The sequence below is a fragment of the Camellia sinensis genome, chromosome 4 (genome assembly GCF_055761805.1).
Source record: "Camellia sinensis isolate YWXY chromosome 4, ASM5576180v1, whole genome shotgun sequence".
In the NCBI taxonomy this organism is placed as follows: domain Eukaryota; kingdom Viridiplantae; phylum Streptophyta; class Magnoliopsida; order Ericales; family Theaceae; genus Camellia; species Camellia sinensis.
This window is the reverse complement of record NC_138964.1, coordinates 36,688,998-36,695,999: the sequence shown is the minus strand read 5'-3', so window position 1 is coordinate 36,695,999 and position 7,002 is coordinate 36,688,998. Positions and strand designations below refer to the sequence as shown.

Genomic DNA, 7,002 nt, shown 5'->3' with positions numbered 1-7,002 from the left:
TTTAGGAGGGGAGAATGTGAGAACCCGAATATACAAATCACGTAAATAATTAAATAATAATAATATTACAATCTTAAATATTTTGGTGGTAAATCCTAAAGTGAAAATTAAATATTTGGAAGGTCTTTTAATTAATTTTTAAACCTAAAATAAATTTATGATGAAAGTATTTAATTTAGAGGCAAGATTTATTATTTAAAAAAAATAGAGGCTAAGTTTGTAAGTATATTTTATTATATTAATAGTTATATTTTATTTAAATTAATGGGTTAGAAAATAAAAAAATATAAAGAGATAATAAACTAGAGCCTTTTATTTAGATACATAACCCTAGGTTGCCTAATACATTCTATAGCAGCAGCAGGAGGCAGCCACGGGGAGAGAGAGAGATTGAGAGAAAAGAAGAAGAAGAAAAAAGGGGTTGCAAACAAGGATGGATTTTTGGGTGTGTACTAGGTCTTTATCTTTCTTCTTCCTTAAGGTTTTGTTCTTTATCCTTACTCTATGATTATTTAGTTCATTGATGGAGGGGTTGTAGGTTTATGTATTGTGTATTAGATATCCTATTAAGAAACTTGAGGAGCTAAATTTATGTGTAAAGATTGGGTGTAATTTTTAGTCCAAGAATTCTGCACAGAATTACAAACTTTAAAAATCAAGAAAACATATCAAACGGATGAATTTTAATCTGAAATTTTTATGGTAGATTAATTACATATTGAATTGCATATCTGAATTTTTTTCATAATTTTTGAGAGTCAAAATCCATATAAACTGATGTGTTTAAATCTGTCCAGAAAACTGGTTTTTAACAGTAAATTCGGGAGTGTTGTTCTCTTTGGGTATAAATCCAAAAATTATCAAATTAGCGTCATTAGAACCGGTTACGAGTCTAGTTTCTTGAATTTTTTACCTTGCATTGATTTCTCATGTATACTAAGAGAACCGTCAATTTCTTTAAAGTGCTGCAGAAAATAACCTGTTTGGATATAATAAATTGTAGATAATTATTTTGATAAGCAAATCAAGTGAAACCAATTGGGTTTGAAACTTAGGATATATTAGTTGATATCTGGAGGTTTTTGGAATTTTTTGAATAGTGTGGAGTGGGTTTTGTAATTTTCAAAGTTAGCGAATAGATTGGGAAAACTTGTTTAAAACTCTGTTTTATCTTAAAGTTATTTTTAGTTAAGTTTCGATCGGAACCCATGTCTTGGGTGATTTTAGACCTTGAAGAACATGAACTTAGGTAATATTTAAGGGCAACGGTGAGTTGGGTTGAGCCCTGTTAGTGCACTTTAGTTGAGGTTACTTAGTTCTTATTCTCTAGTATTTTTAAATTAGTAGTGATGTGTAGTTTTCATACTTGGTTCAGGGCACTAGTTGGACTTTTATACTCTATTCGAGGAGTATATTATTTCGGTTTCAGGTGAGTAGTTTCATGCTACATATTTTTATAAATGTTCCCCTACCTTGAACTGTTGAAAAATTAAATTGTTGTTTCAAGACTAAACTGTTTTGATAAATTATTATATTATCAATGGAATCAAATTATTTCTGAAACACGTGTGAACTTGGCATACTGTAAACTATTTGTTTTGGTCTCATGTTTATAATGATGAACTACCATGTTTTGCGAAACTGATGTGCATTGATTATTGGGACCATGTGTGTATTTAGTCCAGGGAAATTATTCCACTGTGTGTGGTGACTCTGGCCACTAAGGAACAGATCCGGGTTGAGCCGTGATGACTCTAGTGCTCAACGATTGTAAGGAAAAGACCTTTAAAAAAAAGCTAGGTGACCTTTAATCGGATCGTCTTTGAGAAAAGGCCAGGTGCCACCCTGAGGATGACTCTTAGTTCGATATTGGATCCAACGGGGCTTATAGCCTTGAGAACTGTGTGGCATATTATTTGTTTTTCTTGGTACCCAGAAAATTATTGGTGTTCATGTTATAATTTGTTTTAAGTGGAAAATGTCATTTAACATGTTCATGCGAGACATGAGTATTTTAACTGTTGAACTGTGGAACCTTTTTTTTGAAACAGATTGTATTTACCAAACTGTATGTCAATCTAGTTTCTGTGATATATATCTTATTTTGGAATTTATCCCTGTTTTCAAAACTGTATTTACTATCCATGTTGCTACTCACTGAGCTATCAGCTGACTTTGTTTTTATCACTTCCAAGTGTTAGAAGGACATAGGGTGGACTCATGGCGTAGCTGAGACTCGATTGCATGGTCCTCTAAGACATACATTTATTTTGTTTTAGATTGTCATGTCCAATTTGTGCATATTTCTTTTTATTTTTATTGAGGTTCGTTTAGGATTATTTTAATATGTGGGTTGTTTATACCTCATAAGTTTGGATGGTTTTGATTACGGTTGATTTTGCCGTTTATAGTTGTGGCATGTCACTGGATTGAGTTTGGTTATTTATTACTGGACTTTTGTATAGTTTCTCATTGTGATTAAGGATTAGTGGTTAGGCTTACGTGTGCCTTGGGCTAAGTCCCTATGGGCCATGGCCGGTCATACCTGGATTTGGGGTGTGACACCAGGCATGCTTCCAACTCTCATCATACAGCCCATAGCACTTCCAATGAACTAACAGCTTGAGCCCTCCCATTCTCGCATGTTGGCCTAAGATCCTTACAGGGACTTCTTCGTAGGTGAGTGGGTCGGAGAAGTCGACTGTCCCGTTCGTGGGTACGAGCTTTCCAGCCGGTGGGGCTGCCAGGAAGATGTCTCGTTGGTGGACAAAATTGGTGTAATTGTCTTCCAGGGCTGGTGGTAGCGGTCCTATTTCATACATGGCCCTTGCCAACTCCTGGATAACTCACACAGGCCCCAGATATTTGTCGTCCCCCCTTCGGTGTTTCCACTCGCAAGGTATTAGTGGTTCTAGCTTAACATACGCCTCGAGCCCTATCGGGAATGCCCCCATCTGCACTACGTCCCTCGAGTCTGCTTCACCTTCTTGGAAGGCATATTCAATTGAGGAGATGGGGTCAGACTCAGTGTCATTTCCCGCTCAACCAAACTCTTCCGGCGGAATGGCGGCCAAAGGTTCCACGACTTCCACTTCCGCGTCTACCTCTGCGTCTTCTTCGTCTAGCGGTTCTTCTTCTGGATATTCCTCCGGATCTTCCTCCTCAGGCTCGAGCTCCTCTTTATCCTCTTCATCCATCGTCTCCTCTTCCGGATCCTCATCTGAGTCCTCCTCCTCAGTTTCTGCCCCTACTTTTAGGTCGGTTAATAAGGGTTCTTCTTCATGTTCGGGATCCGAGAGTCAGTCCTCGTTATGAGACGGGCTTGACATCCTACAAGGAGAATACAACGTTGTTACACTCTCAGTATGGTCTTAGGTCATCAAATATTTTTAATTAAAGTGTAGTAAATGACAAGTGCTTAAGCCTACCCAAGGTCTTAAGGGTTTCCAGACCTAAGCTCTGATACCATGTTGTGACGGCCCACAATTTAAGGACCATCATAATAAGATTTAAAACTTAAAATCAATTTTCTTAATTAAGAATTCTCATCAATGTTGCCAACAAATTTACCATCATCCATTAATTAACAACACAAAAACTAAATGTTCTTAAATTACAACTCCAATCAAACTTAAAACTTTGTCACGGTACACAAATATGAAAAGAAACTAGAGAAAAACTAGAAAACTCAGAAAAATTGTTCATGGAACTTTGGCACGCTTCAAGCTAACCAAGGCTGAATGTTGCCTTCCAACACCTCGATGTTTCCTTTGGTTTCTTCGGTGTACCTGGCATGAAACGCCAGGGCAACGAAAATGCCAATGAGCGACGAGCTCAATAAGATACTATAACCCGAAAATACCCACCCCGATAATAATACTCACAAATAATAAATATTGTGTAATAACAAAATAATAAGCAGCATTTAATAAGCATAACAGAAATGCCAACAGTTAAAATAATAACAATAGATAAATAAATAAATAAATAAAAATGGCAAACGGAAATAGTGATTTATCATAAGGAAATTGCACGCTTTTCTTTTTAAAGTCACATAGATTTAGTTTAACAGGCAAGTTTAAGTAACTCCCCGCGGAGCACTATTTCCACTCAATCGCTAAGCAATAGCCACGGGCAATTCTGACTCCCCCTTGGTCAACTATTCAAATGTTACTTGCTGTAACTACCAAAGATGCCCACGCACCAAGGTTACATACCTGAGTCGTGACATCACGGTCTGCCCCAAGGGAACGGTCTATGTTGTGACACCCGCACCACCAACCTTATATCGCCTGCACTGATAAAAGCCGAAATACCTTCCCGTGCCATGTTAGGGTTCCTAACTCACTTGCGCAAGATTCTAAACCGGGCTCACCCCATCACTTTTAAATTTTATATGTATCATCGGTTCAATTTCGTGTTTCTTTACTTCGTTGAATTCACATTTTCATGCATGTGTGAGTTTTAGATCGAGAACCATAGTGACGTAAAGTTTATATAGCACAACACAATCATATATGGCAACCAAAATAAATGTGATAGAATGTCTTAGGAATCACCACAAGATTTCTTAAGAATTCACACACTTCTTCTTTCAGCACTGTATGATCAGACAAAAAAATATGAAACCCATACCAAATGAAGTTCAACCATTATAATATTTTAACTGGTGCTACTTCATCGATTTAGGAAAATCTTTCGAGAAGAATACCAGGGCTGAAAACAATTTTAAAATAGGGAAATAATTTTTGGAAGAAAACTGGTTTTCTGGACAATGAGTTACTTTAGCCTCCAACACAGGTATTCTGTGTTTGAAAAATAAAAAGGGTCCTCAAACGGTGTCAAAAAGAGGCATGGTCCAAACGGTTTGCTAAATTTTTGAGTTTAGAATATATTTCCAGTAGAGTGTGAAGACTGAAAACCAGTCGAAGATGGTCAAATAATTTTTATAAGAAAACTGGACAGATTTAGTCACATTTTGGAAAAATTGGCGTTTCTCTCTCAATACTTAATAAAAAATTATGAAACTAGTGGTGTTTGAAAGGTGACTTAAAAATCTAAATTTTTTGATTTGAATCACTTGAAAATTTATTCTGGGGAATAAACAGTGACCTAGTAAAGTTAGCATTGCTGCTGCCTCCAAACAGCAATGAAGTAAAAACATATTCAGGCCATGAAAACGTCATCACAGGTGTTCTGTGCTTGAAAAATAAAAAGGGTCCTCAAATGGTGTCAAAAAGAGGCATGGTCAGAACGGTTTGTTAGATACTTGAGTTTAGAACATATTTCTAGAGGATTCGAAGACTGAAAATCAACGGAAGATGGTCAAATGATTTTTCTAAGAAAACTGGACAGATTCTGTCTCATTTTAGTAAAACTACAATTTCTCCTTTTAGACTAATCCATTTTTTTGTGAAATCGGTGGAAAATGAATGATAACTCTTATATCTAACTATTTCAAGTGGTCAGGCAGAAAAATACCATTTGTAGAGAAAATGGGACCTATTTGAAGCCACTGCTTCTGTGGTGTTGTTAGCGACGCTTAAGGAAAATATTTGTTTCGGTAAGAAAATGGTGTCCAATGATTTTACAAAAATTTGAAACAGTGTATAACACCTATATCTACTTCCAGTATACACAGATTTTTAACATCAATTATTTTCAATTTATTAGAGCCCTCTTTTCATCCGATAAAGTCTGAAACAATGAGGAAGAATCTAAGTTTTAGGTAAAAGGAAGCCATTCTCATCTCATTTTACTCTCTTGCAAGATTATTTTAACAATGGAGAATATTAAACACATAAAAAAAGTAGCTAAGCCATATATCTATGTTTGCAAGAAGGAATATGAAATTGTAACATAATGAGACCCTCATCCTATTCAAATTTTAAGCATACATGGTACTATTTTGCTATATATGACTTAACCATGCTTAGTCTTGCATATATAAATTATATAAATTCAGTTGAAGGTATCTAAAGGAGGATAGAGGTGATGTATTCTTACCTCAATGAAGTAAAAAAAAAAATCCCAAGTGTTGGGCGTTTCTTCCCCTCTCTTCTCTCCTTTCCCTCTTGCTTTCTATCCCTCTCTTTCTCTTTGTTTTGCTCAGTTACATGTGTGTGTAATGAGGCTGAATAGTGCTCCTAATATAGGAGTTTGAGGGCCTAATTTATTATTATTTTATTTTCACTTTACTTCTCCTTTTTGCTTAGGAACTATCATCTAAGCTTAGATGATAGCTTACCATTGTTGCATGCCGTGGCTGCCTTAATCAAAGGCTTGGAATGCCATCTATGCATGCTTACTTCTCTAGGGATGTTGAGTGTGAACTTGGGAAAACAAGCATGCCTTGCATGCAACAAGGCAGCCTAGGGAAAAAGAAGTGGTAGTCAACCACTTTTCTTGCAATTTGACCCCCATTTTTTTTTTTAAATTGAATTGAAATTGATGTCAATACAATATTAATATGTATATATAACTTTTATTTATTTATATATTTATTTATTTAATATTATTATATTATTATATTATTTTTAACTGGATGGTTTTCTTCCTACTAAATTCTAACTAGCTTATTTACTATTAATTTAATCCATTTAGTTTTCACAACTGTGTTTTGATACAGAAATTTAATCACAGCAAAATAAATAACTTTATTTAAAAGAATTTAATATTGGTATTAATTATGGTGTTATTAACATTATAATTTAATAGTTTAATAATCACTATTGATTGACTTAATATTATTATTAGTAAACTAATTAGTTGTCTAAAAATTCAGGTTCTTACAGCTTGAACCAGACCTGAATTGGTGGAATTCTATAATGACAACTCTGCTCTAGTGATTAGAGATGGGAAAAAGACTATGTTTTGGAGAGATAAATGGTGTCGTAATGTGTGCTTGATGGAAGCTTTCCATAGGCTCTATTCCTTGTCTTTGGATAAGTTTGAATCTGTGAATATGATAAACACCAGGAGAAATAGCGAGGTGGGGTGGAA

At 35.3% G+C, this 7,002-nt stretch overlaps 1 long non-coding RNA gene across 1 annotated transcript; it reads left to right on the top strand.

The window, feature by feature from the left end:
• Positions 1-316: 316 nt before the first annotated feature.
• On the top strand, positions 317-2,029 carry LOC145823297 (uncharacterized). The gene is made up of 3 exons (XR_014365585.1): positions 317-481; positions 1,376-1,429; positions 1,681-2,029. It is a non-coding gene; the product is annotated as an uncharacterized LOC145823297 (long non-coding RNA).
• The last annotated feature ends 4,973 nt before the right edge of the window (positions 2,030-7,002 follow it).